This window comes from Eptesicus fuscus, chromosome 21 (assembly GCF_027574615.1).
Source record: "Eptesicus fuscus isolate TK198812 chromosome 21, DD_ASM_mEF_20220401, whole genome shotgun sequence".
Lineage (NCBI taxonomy): Eukaryota > Metazoa > Chordata > Mammalia > Chiroptera > Vespertilionidae > Eptesicus > Eptesicus fuscus.
In genome coordinates, this window is record NC_072493.1 from 9,829,917 (window position 1) to 9,850,500 (window position 20,584).

Here is a 20,584-nt window from a genome sequence, read left to right on the forward strand (position 1 = left end):
TGACCTCAATTCTACATTTGATACTGTGCTCTTTTGTATGTAAAAACAAATCAGCTTATTTATCCCTTCCAGATTCTATCGCCATTTTGTTCTGTCCTTTATATTTTCTTATAAAAATAATTAGAAATGTTCTAAAAATAAAACTAACTTCTGTATACCTATAATACAGAAAAGAAATAACATATTATCAAGTACAGTTTAAGCCCTCTATGAATTCTTCCTTAATGACATTTTTCTTCTCTTCACTCTCCACAAGTACATTCCACAAGTTATCTCTACAACTAATTACCATGTGGAAGCTGATGTTTATGATCCCCAGGCATTATTTATATTTTTATTAAATTATATAGTATTCTATGTATTTTTAAACTTTAATTCTGTGTTATACCTATTACAGATTCCTCTGCTATATTTTCCCCCTCAAATTATAATTGAGATTCCTCATATTGATACACATTTCTCTGACTCATGATTTTAATAGTGTCTTCACTCTTCATTCTAAGAATATTACAATTTTTATAATCATTCTTCTACTGTTAATAGACACTGAGTTAGTTTCCAGGTCTTTGCAATTATAAACAATGCTGTTTTGAACAACCCATTAGTGATTCACAACTAGTGTTGTTGTTTTTTTCAAAACAACTTTATTGAGATATACCGCATATCATATGTCACATACCATAAAAATGCAACCTTTTACAATTCAGTCATTTTTAGAATGTTCACAAAACTATGCAGCCATCACAGGTATCTAATTCTAGAACATTTTTATCATCCCCAAAAGAAACTCCTTACCCACTCTCCATTCTCCTGATCTCAGTTGCTGATAACCACTAACCATTTTGTCTCTATGGATTTGCCTATTCTGGACATTTTACATAAATAGACTCACAATATGTGACTGGCTTCTTTCACTTAGCATAATGTTTTCAAGGCTCATCATCCCTATTGTAGCATGTACATTAATTTGACTGTAGTGATGACTTCATGGATGTATACTTATGCCAGAACTTATCAAACTATACAATTTCAATATATGAAATGTATTGTACGTTAATTATAACTCAATAGAGCTGTCCAAGAGATAGGCAAAATATTCCAAAAGATACTTGTCCCAAAGAAGATATACATATACAAGTACACAAAAGATGCTCTACAACATTATTCATCAGAGAAATGCAATTAAAATTACAGTGAGTCATCAATACACACTTACTGGAATAGTTAAATTTTAAAGTATAAACAATACCAACAGCTGATATGAATATAGAATAATTAGAACTGTCATATGCTGCTGATAGTAAAACAAATGGAATAGCCACTTTGGAAAAAAGTTTGGCAGTATTTTATGAAGTTAAAAATATACTTATCATATTACCTAGCAGTTTCACTCTTAGGTAGTCACCCAGCAAAAATAAAAATCTATGACCACACAAAGGTCTGCAGGCAAACGTTTATACTTGCTTTATTGCTAATAGCCAAAACCTGGAAACAACCCAAATGTCCATTAACTGGAGAATGGATAAACAAATTGTGGTACATACGTATGATGAAATCTACTCACACACAGAAGGAATAAACTAATGATACATGCAATAACATGGCTTAATCTTAAAAGGATAATGCTAAATTAAAAAAGCCATACACAAAAGACTAGATACTATAGGATTCCATTAACAAGATGTTCTCAAAATGCAAACCTATAGTGGCACATATCATCAGATCAGTGGTTGGTAGAAGCTAGGGGTGTGGTCAGATAATCTAATCTAATAATAGACAAATATGCAAATTGACCGCACCTTCGCTACACCTAAGCCACGCCCACCAGCCAAGCCACGCCCACCAACCAATCAGGACGAGTATGCAAATTGCCCCAACAAAGATGGCGGCTGATTTGCATATCAAGACAGTGTCGAAAGAAGCCAAGAGCTGCAAAGGGGAGTAAAGCTTCGAAGAAGCAAGCAAGCCAGGGGGGCGGGGGGAGGAGAAGGGAGGAGCGAAGTCAGGGCCGTGGGCGAAGGGAAACGAAGGCGGGCTGGAGGAGAAGGCGAGGTGGGCGGCAAGGGCGGGGCGGAGGCGGGGCCGGGGCCGAAGGGAAACGCGGGTGGGCTGGAGGAGAAGGCGAGGCGGGTGATAAAGGCGGGGCGGAGGCGGGGCCGGGGGCGAAGGGAAACGCGGGCGGGCTGGAGGAGAAGGCGGGGCCGGTGACAAGGGCGGGGCGGAGGCGGGGCCGGGGGCGAAGGGAAAAGCAGGCAGGCCGGAGGAGAAGGTGAGGCGGGCGGCAAGGGCGGGGCGGGGCGGAGGCGGGCGACAATGGCGGAGCAAAGGGAAATGCGGGCGGGCTGGAGGAGAAGGTGAGGCGGGTGATAAAGGCGGAGCGGAGGCGGGGCCGGGGACGAAGGGAAATGCGGGAGGGCCGGAGGAGAAGGCGAGGCGGGCGGCAAGGGAGGAACGGAGGCGGGGTAGAGTGCAGCAGGAAATCCCATTGCAGGAATTTTCCTGCAACGGGAAAGCTAGTTGATGATAAAGGAGCATGAGAGAACTTTATAGACTTACAGATGATACACTGTATATCTTGATTATGGTAATAGTTCACAACTGTTTTAATTTGGCAAAACTCATAGGACTATATTCCTAAAAAGAAAGAAATTTATGATATGTACTAGTAAATTAAGTCTCACTACTAGTAAAACTTACTTTAAAAACTAAAGGAGCCAGGAAAAGACATTATACACAGAACAAAGGAGACTCCAAATCTAACTGAAAACAACACAAGACATAGGACAATGGAATATCGAAGTGCTAAAAAACTAAGCTATATATCCAGTTTAAAAGTAAATCTTTCAAAAATGAAAATATAAACATTTCAAGCAAATAAACACACAGAATCCATCACTAACAAGCCATACTACAAGCAATGTTAAAGCAAATTCTTCAGCTTGAAGAAAAATGAAGAAAACTTGGATCTACAAGAAGAAATAGAGCACTAGAAATGGTAAGACATATAGGCAAATAGAATTTACTCTCATTATCTTAATTTCATTAAAACCTACTCAAAAAGAAAATGCCAGGCCTAGACGAGTGCACTGGTGTATTCCATCAAACACTTAAATAAATATAGTCCTCATTTAACGCTGTCAATATCTTCTGCAACTCTAAGCCAAATGACCAAACAATTTTACCATAGGCTAACTGATATAAACAAGAGTGATGTTGCTACAGCATCTCATTAATGTTATAGCAAAACAAGGTTATTTGAGGACCTGCCATAATACCAATTCTATACAACTCTTTCAAGAAATAGAGGAGGACACAACACATCTCCTATCATTTAAAGAAGTCAGCCAACATTAAAAGTTTTGAGAATAATCAAGTTATGCTTAAGTTCATGGATAGGAAGACAATACTATAAAGATGGCGATTCTTCCCAAATTAATCTGTATATTCAAAGCAATTCCTATCAAAACCCCAAAAATATTTCTCAAAGTATATCATAAAGTGATCATTAAATTCATATGGAGGATCTAAGAACCAAGAATAACTAAGAAAAAAGAACAACTTTTAAGGAGTAGGGGAGACGTTTAACCTATTGGATATTGTTTTATTTTAGAGCTCAAGTAATCAAAACACTGTTATATGTGCAGTGCTAGACAAATGAGACAGACTGGATGAGCTCAAAAACAAAAGCAAACATATGGAAACCATGTGGGACAAACATGACATATCCATTCGCGAGCAAAGGATGTCCTATTCCAGGAGTTGGCAAACTGTTTTTATAAAGGACCAGACAGTAATATTTAGACTTTGAGCCTATGTAGTCTCTGCTACAAGTGCTAAACTCAACATTGTAGCACAAATATTGTAGCAGCCAGACAACAAGTAAGCAAACGGATGTGGCTGAGTTTCGATATAATTTTATTTACAAAAACAGATGGTGGGCCAGATTTGGCCCATGGACCATGGCTTTCCGAATAGTGGCATAACAATGAATGAAAAATTTAGCTAAAGCCATTCCTCACCTCTTACACAAAACTAAGCTTCAGGTAAACATAAGTTCTAATGTGAAAAAAATAATGCTTGAAATAGTTCAGAAGACAATGTAGATTATATTCAGGACATGCTAGCAGAATTTCACATTAAAAATTACTTTAATATACCCAGGGGGGTAGGGGAGGAGAATGGCTGGGGGGAGAGGGGGTAAGGAGTTTCTTTTGGGGATGATAAAAATGTTCTAGAATTAGATACCTGTGATGGCTGCATAGTTTTGTGAACATTCTAAAAATGACTGAATTGTAAAAGGTTGCATTTTTATGGTATATGACATATGATATGCGGTATATCTCAATAAAGTTGTTTTGAAAAAAAACAACAACACTAGCTGTGAATCACTAATGGGTCGTTCAAAACAGCATTGTTTATAATTGCTAAGACCTGGAAACTAACTCAGTGTCTATTAACAGTAGAAGAATGATTATAAAAATTGTAATATTCTTAGAATGAAGAGTGAAGACACTATTAAAATCATGAGTCAGAGAAATGTGTATCAATATGAGGAATCTCAATTATAATTTGAGGGGGAAAATACAGCAGAGGAAATTGTCACAGGTTTCTGTGTCTCTACCCCTCACTTCCGCTCTCTCTAAAAATCAATGGGGAAAAATATCTTCAGGTGAAGATTAACAAAAAAAAAAAATAAAACAAACAAATGGCTTTCATTTGCTGCTTTCCACGAGCCCTTCACTAGGCCCCAGGTGGGAAGAGGAGCGCAGCTTCCTCTCGATAAAGAACTGTTCTGGACCAGGTCAGGTTGGACTGGAGCATTTTTGCACATGGCCAAAAAGTGCAGGTAGAACGTTTGAGCGTTGGTGACGGAGTCAGAATTTAATTCTGAACTGGATTAGTGGGGAGTAAAATATACTTAGATGAGGTGTGGGCATGTAGGAGCTGTTGTGTTGCTTTCTGGGGAGGGAAGGAAGCTGAGGAGACCCAGTTTGTGAAACTGAGGAGACAGTTCCCTTCGGGGGCCACAGCGGGAAGGCAGGAGTGCGAGCTCAGACGCCAGGGAAAGGACGTGAGGGAAGAGCCCTGAGGCGGCGAGTAGGCGAACCCAGGGCCTGCCTCAGGCGAGTGAAGCAGCCCGGCTGAGGTCCCCCATCTCGAGGCAGCCAGCTGGACCGAGTGCCCTACACCTCCAGCCGCCCTCTTCGACATTCTCCCTCTAGGGTCGCTCACCGCCGAGATTGCTGGCTCCCACCTCCGTTCCGCACCTCGCGAACCCCAAGCGCCACAAATTCAAGTTGGAGTTTCAGAGCTTCGCGGTCCCGAACGTCTCCCACAAGGACGGACTGAGAGACCAATGGGAGCCCGGCTAGCCCCTGACGTCCAAGCAGTGGGCGTGGCGAAGGGGGTGGGATGTCTATGTTGCCAAGACGACGGCTTCCGGGTGGGCGTGCCAGGGGAACGGAAGGCGAGACTCCGCGGGAAAAGCTGCGTTGCTAGAAGGACGAAGCGTTTTGGGGGCCGAGGCCCTTTCTAACGGCGGACCTGGTTTTGGGTCAAGCCGCCGGCTTCCGTTTCCTTTATTTTCCTCTCTCAACAAACGATTTTCCAGTCCAGTTATAAAGTTCAGGTTGTTTCCTTAAGGTAAGCATGTGGTAACACCAGCCCCTCGTTATATTTGGGGTAACAGCAACTCTGGTCCACTTTGTCACAGAAGGAGCGGGCACAACACAAAAGAAAAAGGCGAAAATTTGGATTTTTAAACATTCAGTAACTTCTTACCGAGTGAATTTTTCATTGCACTGTACACATTTTTTTTTTTTTGTCTTTAAACATTGGATTCAATTTAAGTTATGATTAAATTTAAAAACCTGGTTCTTTCTGGATCCCAAATTTCATCTGAACCGCCTAATGGACAGAGAGAGACCTGAATTTTAAAATTTTCTGTACAGTCTCAAAGCTTCTCTGACTTATGGTTTTAACGCCCATGAATCTGAAGGTAAATGGTTGAGATGGACAGGTGCTTTGAGGCCAAACCGTTCCAAGTTCAAACTGATTCAGCTGAGTTTCTTGTTTCTTCAAGAAATCAGTTTAATCTAAAACAATTGAAACCATTTGATGCAGACCATGTTTATTTTGGTTCAACGTGTATGACATTTGATGATGATGGTTTCAATTGCCATACACGTAAGTCTACCGCATTTATGAAAGAAAGTAAACGCTTATATGTTACAGGAAAATTAGGGCTTTCTACAGACATAATTATTTTTTAAAATTCTTACAAGCGTTAAAACACATCTTTTAAAAAACTACAAAACTCGTTGTTAAATGCTTGTCACCAAAATCTAAAAGAAAATGTCAGCAAATTTTACCTGCTTAGCAAGAAGAATTTATTCCTCTAGAGTTAGGGCTGGGGAACATTTATGAAAGCTTAGATCTATATGTGTTTAGGTTCCTGCCAAGGCCTTTCTTAAAATCCCATCTTCAGAACTCCCTCTTAATGAGCACTTTTCCAGCAGCTTGGATGAAACATTCTGATAACTACCTCAGCCTGAAGGTTAGAAATTTCATTAAATAAAAAATTAAATACATTAGAATACTTAGGTATGAAACATTAATGAAATGAGTAATACATTCCTCAGAAGAGGAGGCACTTAAGAAAACACAGGCCACCTGCATTGTGGAGCTATTATAACTTGATGAAATTTGATAGGTAAGCTAGAGATTAAAAAATGACCAGGATTTCAAAAAAGAATGTTCCATGAGCTGCTCACTGCCTTCATAGACCATTTGAAAATAAAACTAAATCTCAGCAGAAGCCCTAGAGGCCTTAGAGATGAACCAGAGCATCCTTTAGATGTCAGAATTGTACCGAACACAGTCAGTTGCATTGCTATTTATCTGGCAGGAACAAAAAGTGCCTAAATTTTATGAGGATGCAGTCATTAATTTAAACATATTTAGTAATTTTAGAGCTGAAAAAGAAGACTTGCAACTACGTTAGATGAACTTGGGGGGAGGAGGGGAATGCTCCCTCTAGTAGCAGACATATATTTGACTTTGTACACTTTTTATTCCTCTCACTTAGATGTCCTCTTCTCTACTTAGTTGAATCTTACGTATCCTTTAAGACCCAGGTCAAATTTTGAAGTTTTTGATATGTAGCCCATAGCCACCTTTCTCCCTCCAGAGCACCTATAGAATTATAAACATATTCTTTATTTGGTATTTTTGCTTTAGGCCTTGTTTCTTATCATTTATGTTGATGACTGTATCTTACATATAGTATGCCTCATGTTCTGGGTTATAAACTGCTTAGAATTACATTTTCACTGTACCTGGCAGACTGGCTTGAACATAGTAAACATAATTTCAATGTAAAATGCCTAAGTGAAAATTATTAAATATAGTAGGTAGCTGTATTAGTTTGCTAGGACTGCCTTAACAAAATACCACAGGCTGGGTGGCTTAAACAAAAGAAATTGATTTTCTCACAACTCTAGAGGCTGGAAGTCCAAGATCAAGATGTTGGCAGGGTTGATTTTATTCTGTAGTCTCTTTCCTTGAGACTAGATGGCCATGTTCTGCCTTTGTCTTCACATAGTCTTGCCTACGTAAACATACACACCTGTATCCAATTACCTTCTTATCAGGACACCAGTTATACTGGATTAGGGCCTATCCTAAGATCTCATTTTAACTTAATTACCTTTAAAGACCTTCTTTCCAAATACTGTAGTTGCATTCTGAGGTACTGGGGAATTAAGACTTCAACATATGGATTTTAGGGGGAAACACAATTTAGCTTATAACAGTAGCCAACACTCAAAAGCAGAAATTATTGGGAACAGTATTAAAATTGGTTGTCATCATTACAACTCTCATCTTTAGACCTATAGATAGCATACATATGTAAATCAGATTAGTGTAAGATGATAGGAAGTGGAAGAGCCATGGTAATTCAGACAATGTTTGCCCAGACAAAACCCTTTCAAATTAAAATTTGTACACAAAACACACTCTGAAACAATAATTGGCTATCCAAACAAAACAGGCCAAACTGGTTTTGGCTTACAGGGCATTGGTTTGCAAAAACCACCAGCATATTATTTAATTGGGAATCTGTAACCTCTTATGGTGGGTACTGGACATATTAAGTATGTTTTTGCACATCAAAATATATTTTTCCCAGACCCCTAGGTTCACACGTAACTTTTTTATTGAGTACCTTGGGTGTTGAAGGAACTGTTGTAAGTGCCACTTTGAGATTAAAATCCATAAATTTGGCCACATATACCCAAGAGTTACAAGGACATTCTACTTTTGAGATAATTTATTAAATGCATTACTATGCACAATTTAGTATTTTTTTAGTACCACTTTATCTTTTAAATAAATTACAACTCAGAAAATAATTCCTTATTAGATTATGTGCCCTGATAAGGCCACGCACTGTACTCTGGTAAAAGTATAGAGGAAGCGAGACATATACAAAAATTAGTGTAGTAAAAAATAAAAGACATAAAGAGAACTATAGATAACATGTTGTGGGAAATTAGAGGAAGAGAATATTTTTTTCCTGCTGAGTGTGTTACTAAGTGTATTTAATGCAGTTAGAATGAATCTTTTCCATGACACTTGGTACTTCTAATATAACATTAATCAATGTGTTGCATGGTGGTTATTTGCATATGTTTGTATCTCCCCCAGTACATTCTGAATACACAAGAATGCCTTAGTTTTTACATGCTTGCTCCAGTCTAGTGTTGCTCAAAACTATCAGCATCACCTGAGGAACTTTATTAACAACTAGAGGCCCAGTGCACGAAATTCGTCTTCCCCTCCCCCCCCCCCACACTCAGCCTGCACCCTCTCCAATCCAGGACCCCTCGGGGGATGTCCGACTGCTGGTTTAGGCCTGATCCCCAGGTTTGGGCTTAAACCGGCAATTGGACATCCCTCTCACAATCCTGGACTGCTGGCTCCTAACCACTCACCTGCCTGCCTGCCTGATCGCCCCTAACTGCCCCTCTTGCCAGCCTGATCACCCCTAACCGCCTCTGCCTGCCAGCCTGATAGCTCCTCACTAACCCCCCTGCCAGCCTGGTCACCCCAGGCAGCCTGTTCAGTTGTCCATTTGGTTGCGATGGTCACTTAGGCTTTTATATAGATAGATAAACTTTTCAAGTGACTGGGAAAGGCTAGGGAAAAAACAACAACAAAAAAACCACAAAAAACTTTTCTTCACTCTAGCTCTGAGAGTCCAACTTAGTAAGCCTGGAGAGGGGTAGAGAATCTCTATTTTGAAAAGGTTTCTTCCACTTAATGATTCTGATTATCAGCCTCATTTGGAACCTTTTGCCCTAGAGCACCTAATATATAGTATGCTCTCAATAAATTCTTGTCACATTAAATGAGCAGAGCTGTGATTTAGTAAGATTAATAAGACCCCAGTGTATAAGATGAATTAGAGAGGAAGATATCCTAGAGGCAAGGAAATCCCATTACAGACATCCAGTTAAGAGATCAGGCAGTCCTAAACTAGGGTAGAAGCTATATAGGAAAGGAGAGAAATGGATGAGAAACATTGAAAAGGTAAAATCTACAGAATTAGGTTAAACTTGTTATAATGCACTCATTCCCAAAGCTTGATCTGCCTAAGACTTACATAGGATGTTTATTTAAAAAGCAGTTTGCTGGACTCTATCTGTGAAATCCTGTTTAGTTAGTTAATCAAGGATGAAGCACATGAATCTGCATTTTTAACCCTTTGCACTTGCTTGCTTTTTTCATCGAGCTGCTACCGATGCTAACCCTGTCGAGTCACACTCGACATCCGAGTGCAAAAGGTTAATAACCCTCCTCCATGATTTTGATTTAGGTAATTTATCTATTTTAATTTAAAACCTCAGTTTAAGAGCTGTTGACCATTGTGAATGGGGAAGAGGAAAGATTGAAAAATAACTAAAGATTATTGCATGACAGGGATGATGATAAACCACTAATAGACATTGAGAATTTGGTTTAGAGAAAAATAAAGCTCATTCATGAAGCTATTCAGCAATAAGGAGAAATGCTGTTTACGTGCCTGGGAAAGAGGTAGAGGACGAAGAAGGAATTGGAAAACTTTTGTGATAATAAAGATTCATAAGAAGGAGATCAAAGAAAAGGAGAGTTATGGAGAAAATTGAGATCTTGAAAGGAAGGAGGTAGCACATGAAATAGAAGGTGGGAAGAAAGCTTGGAAAAATTAAAAAAGTCTCAAGCGAAGAATATTATATCATCTAGTGTGAATGAAAACTACAGGAATTATGGGGTGGAAGTGAAGAGACTTCTGGAATTGACATATCTCTGGTATTCTTTAATAGGAGTTTTATAGAATTGTTCAGTTGCTATGAGTTGAAAATTAAATGGACTACAAGAAATTCTAAGCTAGGGATGATTAAACATACCTTACAATGTTAAAGGGGGGGAAAAAGTGAGAGGCCCGGCCAGTGTGGCTCAGTGATTGAGCATGGACCTATGAACCAGGAGATCATGGTTCAATTCCAGTTGGGACACAAGCCTGGGTTTCAGGCTTGATCCACCGTAGGGGACGTGCAGGAGACAGCCCATCAAAGATTTAATGAAGTTTTGCTTCAGCCTATTTCAGACAAAATAAGGAAGAGCTTTCTTTGTAGTCATATATAGGTTTTGGAGGTTTAGCATTTCATAGTATTGGCAAAATTCAGTAGTAGAACTCTCAACTCTGATAATGCTAAGTATCAACTTTGATGCTAATGTTTTAAACACCAACTGTGTGAATTATTAGTTGTGTATTCTCAGGAAGTTCATTTACTACAGTTTCAGGTTCTGGAAATGAAAACAATAGACCCTACCACATGGCATATTTGTGAGGATAAAATGAGAATCAGAAAATGAGAAGTGCTTTATACAGTGTCTGATACATTGGAGGTTGGAGGTATCATTAACAGTAGTTGTTATGAAGTATTGATTAAATATCACTTGTCTTTCCTATCTTTATGCAATTTCAGTGAATTTCAGGTGAGATAACATGAAAACTTACTGAAACTTGTAATATACAGATATACATTTGGCAACTGATTATAGATATTTTCTCTTTTCTGAACTCCTTATTTTCACTTTCATATAATTGTTGGATATGCTTCCCTGTATTTTACTTTTGTTATGTTTTGTGTATACCGCTTGAGGATAACTAATATTTCATAGCTGATACTTCTTTTGTGTTTCCTACATCTAGGAGAGTACTATGTACTTTAGTAAAATACTCAGCAAACATTTGTTTACTTTCAGTAATTGGTGGTTTCTAAGAAGGCCCTTAAGCATATTATAATTGCAATTAGAATTAACAGTCAATCTGAATATGTGATTGTTGCTACATTCTTGAGAATTCCCCATTAGTCAAAGGTGACCTTCCAAATATCCCAATAGATGCAGACCTGACAAAACTGATTCATATCTCACCAACCCACAACACAGATCTTTGCAATCTGACCTGCTTTCCAAGCCACTCTAAAACTAAAGCAACTGAAATAAGTATATTACTTATTTAGTGAGGATATTACTTACCAAATAGAAAACCCTATCACCAATCTTATTAGTAGAATTGGCCTAATATTTGTTCTCATGTACAATCTCAGATACTGTTTTCTCTAAAAAGAACTTTTTATCTGGATACAATTTTCAGGAAATTAGCCCAGTACATACTCATAATATGTTGTCAGTCTTTTTTGTGTGTGGAATAATGATATAAAAATTGATAATAATGATAAAATACAGTATCTCGAGGTATTGTAGCAAAGAGCCTAACTTTGAAGTAAAAAAGTTTGAATTCTCAACTTGGCCATTTATTTAGCTATGTGATTGTGAGTAATGTAGTGTAGCTTTGAAAAATGAAGTAACCTCTTCTGTTAATGGGCATTGTCATAGCTATCTCATAGATTTCTTCTATTAAATGAGATAATTCAGGTACAGCACTGAGCACAATACCAGATACCTAGTAAGTACCCATTGAGGGTAATTTCAATTGCAATTTAAAAATTAAAAAATCTTAAGCCTCAAAATTAATTAAATATTTGGAAAATGTATTCTCAAATAAGAAGTTTCAAGACAGGACAGCTCCCAGCGTGGTTCTTTTAGCTGCTGAATAGCATCATCAGGATCCAAATCTTCCTTGTTCCATTCTGCTGTCCTCAAAGTACTGTATTAGTCCTTGTCTTTAGAATAGGTTTCCTCATGGTCAAAAGAAGACCACTGCAGTTCCAGTCTTCAAAACAGCCTCTAACAAAAGAAACCACCATCTCTTCAATGTGTGTTTCTCTATAAGAATAAGAAAATCTTTCTCAGAAGCCTTCTTGCACACTTTCCTTCATGACTCATTAACTGGGTCACATTTTCATCTCCTCAGTGATCACTGGCAAGGAGAGAGGGATCATGAATTACCTACGGATGGGCCTAGACATACCAATATATATCCCTGAGTTTTGGGTTCTGTCACTTTTTAAAAGGGTGGACGCCTAAACAGAATTGGTGTTCTATTAAGGGGAAGTGGGTGTATATTATGGCTATTAGTCTGCACAATAGAATATTTGCCATTCCTTTTTTTTATTCTCACATGGAGATTCAGGTATCTGTATCACTTACTGCTCAGTTACTTCCCATCTTCATCTATCAGTTACATCAGTGTCATCAGCTTATTAGGCAATTTTATTCTTTTAAAATTTTTTTTTAAAAAAAATGTTTCATTCTGTTATATTGCTGCTACTGTAAGAAGGTTGCTGAAGTGTCACAGCTGAAAATGGCAATTACCTAGGAATATCATCAATTTTACCTGAGACAGAACAAAAACATAAATGACATGTTAGCTATAGCTACTTTCTGAAGGTGAATTTTACCTTGGGGCAGAAGTATATTTATTTATAGCATTACCAAACCTGACTTATAAATACAAAACCTTGATTTCCAAGCTAAAAAGAAAAAAAATCAGTTAAAAGGTTATTTTTTAAAATTACTTTCAATTTGAACTAGGTAAGCTATTATATTAATAGCACCAAAATAAGAACCAAATATGATATTACAACATATTTGTGAAATAATGCAAGGAACTGTCCACAAAACATTTTTTAATATACCAGAGTTTATAAAAGAGAGGAGTATGATTACATAGTAATATGTATGGGAAATGCTTTAATTCCTCAGTTTCCTGAATCCTATTTCAAAAATATGTTTGCTAGTTTCATACGAAACTTGAGAAATTTTGTTAATATGTCTTTTAAACCTCTTTTTTTTAAATAAGATCTATGAAATTTGAAAGATACAGACCATGGAAGCAATGGGAGAAAACAGTGAGACATGATTTTGAAAAAAGAGGTTAAACTTTATTGAAAAGTAAAAATCCCCCTAAAAAAACAACCCAGTTGTTAGAAAATTTTCTTGGCTTTGTATTAACATCTTTTTGTCATGGAGAAGTGCCACTGATGGTATGTCTCATTGGAAGCATTTTAAAACATCTGTAGTATAGATAATAGAACAGGTATTAGTACAGATTTTCTTTGTATACTAGAGGCCCAGTGCACGAAATTCGTGCACGGGGGGGAGGGGGGATTTCCCTCAGCCCAGCCTGCACCCTCTCCAATCTGGGACCCCTCGAGGGATGTCTGACTCACAATCTAGGACGGCTGGCTCCCAACTGCTTGCCTGCCTGCCTTCCTGATTACCCCTAACCTGCTTCTGCCTGCCAGCCTGATCACACCCTAACCACTCCCCTGCCAGCCTGATTGATGCCTAACTGCTTCCCTGCCAGCCTGTTTGCCCCTAACTGCCCTCCCCTGCAGCCTGGTTCCCCCCAACTGCTCTCCCCTGGGTCCCCCCGCAACTGCCCTTCCCTGCAGGCCCGGTCGCCCCCAACTTCCCTCCTCTGCCGGCCTGGTCACCCCTAACTGCCCTCCCCTGCTGGCCTGATCACCCACAACTGCCCTCCCTTGCAGACCTGGTCCCTCCCAACTGCCCTCCCCTGCTGGCCATTTTGTGTCCACATGGGGGCAGCCATCTTGTGTGTTGGAGTGATGGTCAATCTGCATATTACTCTTTTATTAGATAGGATAGAGGCCTGGTGCATGGGAGGGGGCTGGCTGGTTTGCCCTGAAGGGTGTCCCAGATCAGGGTGGGGGTTCCCTTGGGGCATGGGGTGGCCTGTGCAAGGGGCCTGTGGTGGTTTGCAGGCTGGCCAAACACCCCAGCAACCCAAGCAGAGGCCCTGGTATCTGGGATTTATTTGTCTTCTATAATTGAAACTTTGTAGCTTTGAGCGGAGGCCAGAGCAGGCCAGGGCAGGTGGAAAGCTTGGCTTCCTCCATCGCTGGGGAAACCCAAGCCTCCTGCTCACTCTGTGCCTGCAGCCATTTTTGTTGGGATTTATTTATCTTCTATAATTGAAACTTTGTAGCCTTGAGTGGAGGCCAAGGCAGGCCAGGAAGCTTGGCTTCCTCCATCGCCAGGGGCAACCCAAGCCTCCTGCTCTCTCCAGCTCCATGGCTGCTGCCATTTTTGTTGGGGCTTATTTATCTTCTGTAATTGAAACTTTGTAGCCTTGAGTGGAGTCCAGGACCGGCCAGGGTGTGCGTAAAGCTTGGCATCCTCCATTGCCAAGGAAACTCAAGCCTCCTGCTCGCTCTGTGGCCGTAGCCATCTTGGTTGGGTTAATTTGCATACTCGCTCCTGATTGGCTGGTGGGCATGGCTTGTGGGTGTAGCAGAGGTACTGTCAATTTGCATATTACTCTTTTATTAGATAGGATAACACTGACATATGGTAAAATCAGAATCTATGAAGAAAGAGCCATCATATGTATAATGCAAATTTTCATGTTAAAATCTTATTTTTAGAAAGGATTCTCAACTGGGACTTAATATTTGTCAATGTATTTTCTAAAATCAGCAATTTTAATTGATGTGTTCAGCCCATTTACATCTAATGTAATTATTAATTTGGTTTAATTTAAGTCTATCATTTTGATATTTGTTTTCTATATGTTCCCTTCTGTTATGTTTCTTTTTTCTTCTTCTGTCTTTTAGGTTAATCAAGTATATTTTTGGTTTCTGTTCTAGTTCCTAATATGACTTTTTGGATCATACTTACTCGTGTTGTTATTTTATTGGTTGCTTTAGAGATTATAATATATGTACTTAAGTTGTCACAGCCCACCTTGAATTAATATTATCTACTTCATTTACAATGTACGATCTTGACAATGGTGTAATACTATTTACTTCCCTCTCATCCTTTATTCTGTTTGTCATATATTTTATATCTACATGTGTTATAAACTCCACAATATGTTACTATTTTTGCCTTAAACAGTTAATTGACTTTTTAAAATTGTGGTAAAATAACAATTTACCATCTAAACTGTTTTTAAATATATAAATCATTGTCGTTAAGCAACTAGTCTCTAGAACTCTTTTTATCTTGCAGTAACGAAACTCTATACCTATTAAACAACTCCCTAATCCCTTTACCCCAGGCCCTGGCCAGACACCATTTTACTTTCTGTTTCTATGAATTTGACTACTCCAGGTACTTCATATAAGTGGAATCCATCATAAATGAAGGTGAAATAGATATCTGCATATAAATTAGCTACAATATGAATGTTAAAGAATATACCAGAGCCCTAGTCAGTGGTTAGAGCATCAGCCCATGCACTGAAGGGTCGAGGGTTAGATTCCTGGTCAAGGGTACATACCTGGGTTGCAGGTTTGATCCCTGGCCCAGGTGGGGGCACATGTGGGAGGCAACCAATCAATGTGTCTCTCTCATATTGATGTTTCTCTCTCTCTCCCTGCTGTGCACTATGCAGACTAGAAAATAATCATACTGCAAATGTCAGAAAATATAATTATCATCTATTGGCTTCCCTTCTTTCAAGGGTCATATTTCCTTCAGTTTCTTCCTGCTTTTGATTGCTCTACACTATCTTCAAATAGTTATTTTTTAAATTTTAGAGTTTATAATTATTGTTGTCATGAGAATTATCTAATTTAAGATAACACCACTGCTTATGAGTGTAAGAAGTCATTAAAGCAGTATTTTTAAATGGAAAAACAAAGGCATGGTTTCTAAGAAATTCTTCGTTACTGTATTACTAGAGGCCCGGTGCATGAAATTCATGCATTCAGGAGAGGTGGGGAGTCCCTCAGCCCAACCATACACCCTCTCGCAGTACGGGAGCCCTCGAGAGATATCTGATGGCTTAGCGCTGCTGTGGAGGCGGGAGAGGTTTCCACCACCCCCAATGAACTTGCCAGCCGTGAGCCTAGCTTCTGGCTGAGTGGCGCTCCCCCTGTGGGAGCGCACTGAGACCACTGGGGGCAGCTCCTGCATTGAGCATCTGCCCCCTGGTGGTCAGTGTGCATCATAGCGACTGGTCATTCTGCCGTTTGGTCTATTTGCATATTAGTCCTTTATTATATAGATTATCCTACCTAATAATAGACAAATATGCAAATTGACCATAGCTCCAACACACCCACAAGCCATGCCCACCATCCAATCAGAGTGAGCATGCGAATTAACCCAAACCAAGATGGCTACAGCCACAGAGAGCAAGGTTTCCTAGGTAACAGAGGAAGCCAAGCTTTCCGCCTGCCCTTGCCAGGCCTAAGCCTCCACTCAAGCTACAAAGTTTCAATTATAGAAGGTAAACAAATTCAAACAAATGGCGGCAGAATAGAGCTTGAGAGAGCAGGCCAGGGTTGCCGCCGGCAACAGGGGAAACAAAGCATTCCGCACACCCTGGCCGGGCCCACCCGCTTAAGGCAACGAAGTTCCAATTATAACCCCAACACAAATGGCTGCCTGCCTCGGAGGGAGCCCCAGGCTTGGCTCTGCTCCAGGCTACAAAGTTTCAATTGTAGAAGAAAAATAAATCCCAGATACCAGGGCCTCGCTTGGGTTGCCAGGGGGCGTGGCCGGCCTGCAAACCACCACAGGCCCCTCGCTCAGGCCGCCCCACACCCCAAGGGAACCCCCACCTGATCCAGGACGCCCTTCAGGGCAAACCAGCTGGCCCCCACCCCTGTACCAGGCCTCTATCCTATCTAATAAAAGAGTAATATGCAGATTGATCATCACTGCAACACACAATATAGCTGCCCCCATGTGGTCAAAGATCTTGCCTCCATGTGGACACAAGATGGCCACCACAAGATAGCCAGCAGGAGAGGGCAGTTGGGAGGCACCCGGCCTGCAAGGGAGGGCAGTTGAGAGGGACCAAGCCTGCAAGGGAGGGCAGTTGGAGGTGATCAACCCTGCAGGAGAGGGCAGTTAGGGGTGACCAGGTCAGCAGAGGAGGGAAGTTGGGGGCAAACAGGCTGGCAGCAGAGTGATTAGGAGGTGATCAGGCTGGCAGGCAGAAGCGGTTAGGGGCAAACAGGAAGACAGGAAGACAGGCAAGCAGTTGGGAGCCAGCAGTCCTGGATTGTGAGAGGGATGTCCGACTGCCCGTTTAGGCCCGATCCTACCTGGATCGGGCCTAAACGGGCAGTCGGACATCCCTCGAGGGGTCCAAGATTGGAGAGGGTACAGGCTGGGCTGAGGGACAACCCCCCTCCGTGCACGAATTTCGTGCACCGGGCCTCTAGTATAGAATATGAAACTATGTTTAGAAAAGTAAAAAGATACTACCTAGAATGGTGAGTTAGGTAATACTCTTTTTTTAAAAAAATTCTTTATTGATTAAGCTAAGGACACATAGGTAATATTCTTTCAAAAATAATTTATGGGCTCTGGCCATTGTAGCTCACTTGGTTGGAGTGTCATCCCATACACTGAAATGTTGCAGGTTCGATTCCTGATCAAGGTACATATATAGGTTGTAGGTTCGGTCCCCAATTGGGGCGTGTACGAGAGGCAACTGGTCGATGTTTCTCAGATCAATGTTTCTCTCTCCCTCTCTCCTTCCCTATCCCTTTCCTTTCTCTAAGAAAAAAATGGTATATTAATAAGATTGTGTAAAAGTATAGACTGTGATAGGCATGAAAATGTACTGCTTAGATCTCTTGCTGCAGGGAACATAATTGACTAATGACCCTAGCTGCTACCCTTTAAAACCTACTCTCAAGTTCATGCCAACGCCATGAACCCCATGTGATCCTTCCAGGCAATGGCTTTATGTGGTGGGGGTTGTAATTCAGGTATTTTCCTATGAGATACAAGACTCCTTTAATTGGAATCTTTGGCAGAGGACTCTGCCCCATTGGTTTGGCCAAAACTTTATTAGAACTGTGTTGTAGTCTTGAAATTCTTCTTACCCAGTCCTCCTTTTCTTCCCTTTTTCCATTACAGATGTTAGACCTGCATCACAATCTGAAGGTTCTCTTGCCTTCCCTTGCTCCCTCCTCTTTATCTTTCATAGGTAAATCCCTTAATACATCCTTTGCATACTTAATCTGAGTTTGGCATCTACTTTTTAGGAGAACTAAACTAACACAGGAACACAGACCCAAACTATTAATCTAAAATTTACCAAAAGGATGACTTAAAGGAAATAAAAAAGAATATTCTTACAGGAAATTTTCAGATATATATAGGTACTCCCTTCTCCAGGAGGTAGAGCTTAATTCCCCTCCCCTTGAATGTGGGCTAGGTTTAGTGACTTGCTTCCAATGAATAGAGCAGTATTTGTCAGCTCCCCCATTGACAGGCACATTCAGGAGACATTATAAACACTTTTTCCTAATTACCCCACTTCTGATGAAATTTTAGTACCACAAATATACTCTATATCTTTTTATGTACTACATATATATCCATGTTTTATGCATAATAAGAGTCAGGGTGTGTTTTTTTTTGCCCCCTTACTGATAATGCATGGAATGGATTGTGGAAAGGAATTATTTCTAATTTACTGTGGAGAAACCGTAACCAAGTAAAGTTAACATCACCAGTGATAAGTCAAATTAATGCCATATACTTCCAGTGTGACACAATGATAAGGATTTTTTGCTTCTGTGGTGGTCTATCCAAAAAATAACAACCCCAGTCTTATGAGAAAACTTTAGATCCAAATTGAGAAACATTATTCAAAATATCTGACCAGCACTCTTCAAAAGTGTCAAGGTAATAAAAAACAACTATAGACTGAGAATCTGTGACAGATCATTGGAGATTAAGGAGACATGACCATTAAATGCAATGTGGTAGCATATCCTGATTCCGGGACAGAAAAAATGCAGAAGTGAAAAAACAGCCTGTAGTTTAGTTAGTATTATTGTAACAATGTTAATGTCCTCGTTTTGACAAATGTACCATGGTTTTGTAAGCTATTAACATTAGGGAAAGCTGGGAGGAAGGAGGTAAGAGAACTCACTCTGCTATCTTTGTAACTTTTCTGTAAATCTAAAATTATTCCCAAATTAAAAGTTAAAAAAGGATGTTCATAAACTAAATATCATTATGTCATTTGTATTCACTACATGAAAATAATGGTGCACATATTTAAAAGGAAGTAAATATATAGAGATCACTAGAATTATAAACATTAAGATAGTCTGAAAATCTGAGTTTTTTTAGATATAATATCAGTAAATGAAAATATACTACTAAATTTAGTGAAGTCTTTGATGCAGAGTTTTATGACATCTGTGTACAATTAATTCCAATTGTCTTGGTTACAAGCAAAGTCACATTCAAAACTCGTTGGAGAACCATAAAAAGCATTGATAAAGCTTCATTGGAAATGTATCAAGTTGGGATTAAAAAAAAAAGAAATGTATCAAGTTGGGGAATGTGTCTAGGTACTACAATGGTCAGTCTATGTCCTTTCTTTCATAGCTTCTGCATTAAAGATGAAGAAGAGGAGATAAAAAACATGTTAATGACATTCACTGATGATATTAAATTGGGAGGTGATGCAAATAGCATTAGGCCAGCTAAGCAATATAAAGGTACCCAGAGAGCTTAGAAATATGGAGTGGAAACAACAAATTGTTATTCTGCTGCTCCCAAATAGAAACTACTACTACATTAGGAGAAAAACAATAAAACAAAATAGGTATTCAAAGGGAGTGAGATCTGAAAGTCATCAAATGGTCAGAAAGACCTAAGGGTGAAAGTGAATAACAAAGTAGATATGAATTTATGATACAGTGATTTTGAGATTATGGCTACATATAATTGCAAGCCACAGAAAAAGAATAAAATAGACTGTTCTTCATACCTATAGAAAAATGACATCTGGAAATTAGAACTCATTTTATATCAAGTTTTTACCTAATGACTGTCGACAAAATAGAAGTAGTAATAAAAATGATTAAGCTTTAGAACACTGCAGACAAGTGTAAGTATATTTATTGTTAGCAAACTAGAGGCCCAATGCACGAATTTGTGCACCAGCGGGGTCCCTTGGCCTGGCCTGCGGGATTGGGCCGAAACCAGCTCTCCGACATCTCCTGAGGGGTCCTGGATTGTAAGAGGGTGCAGGCTGGGCCGAGGGACCCCACCAGTGCATAATTGGGTTGGGAAGGGATATGGGAGGTTGGCTAGCTGGGGAAGGACCGTGGGAGGG

At 39.7% G+C, this 20,584-nt stretch overlaps 2 long non-coding RNA genes across 2 annotated transcripts in view; one reads left to right on the forward strand and one right to left on the reverse strand.

Moving 5' to 3' along the window:
- Positions 1–5,286, reverse strand: part of LOC129147704 (uncharacterized) — a 56,325-nt gene extending 51,039 nt beyond the window's left edge. Inside the window, exon 1 of the long non-coding RNA XR_008554972.1 lies at positions 5,233–5,286. This is a non-coding gene — a long non-coding RNA (uncharacterized LOC129147704). The remainder of the gene's footprint in view (positions 1–5,232) is intronic.
- Positions 5,287–5,496: 210 nt separating this feature from the next.
- The window catches only part of LOC129147627 (uncharacterized), a 105,640-nt gene continuing 90,552 nt past the window's right edge, over positions 5,497–20,584 (forward strand). The window contains exon 1 of the long non-coding RNA XR_008554920.1: positions 5,497–5,643. This is a non-coding gene — a long non-coding RNA (uncharacterized LOC129147627). The remainder of the gene's footprint in view (positions 5,644–20,584) is intronic.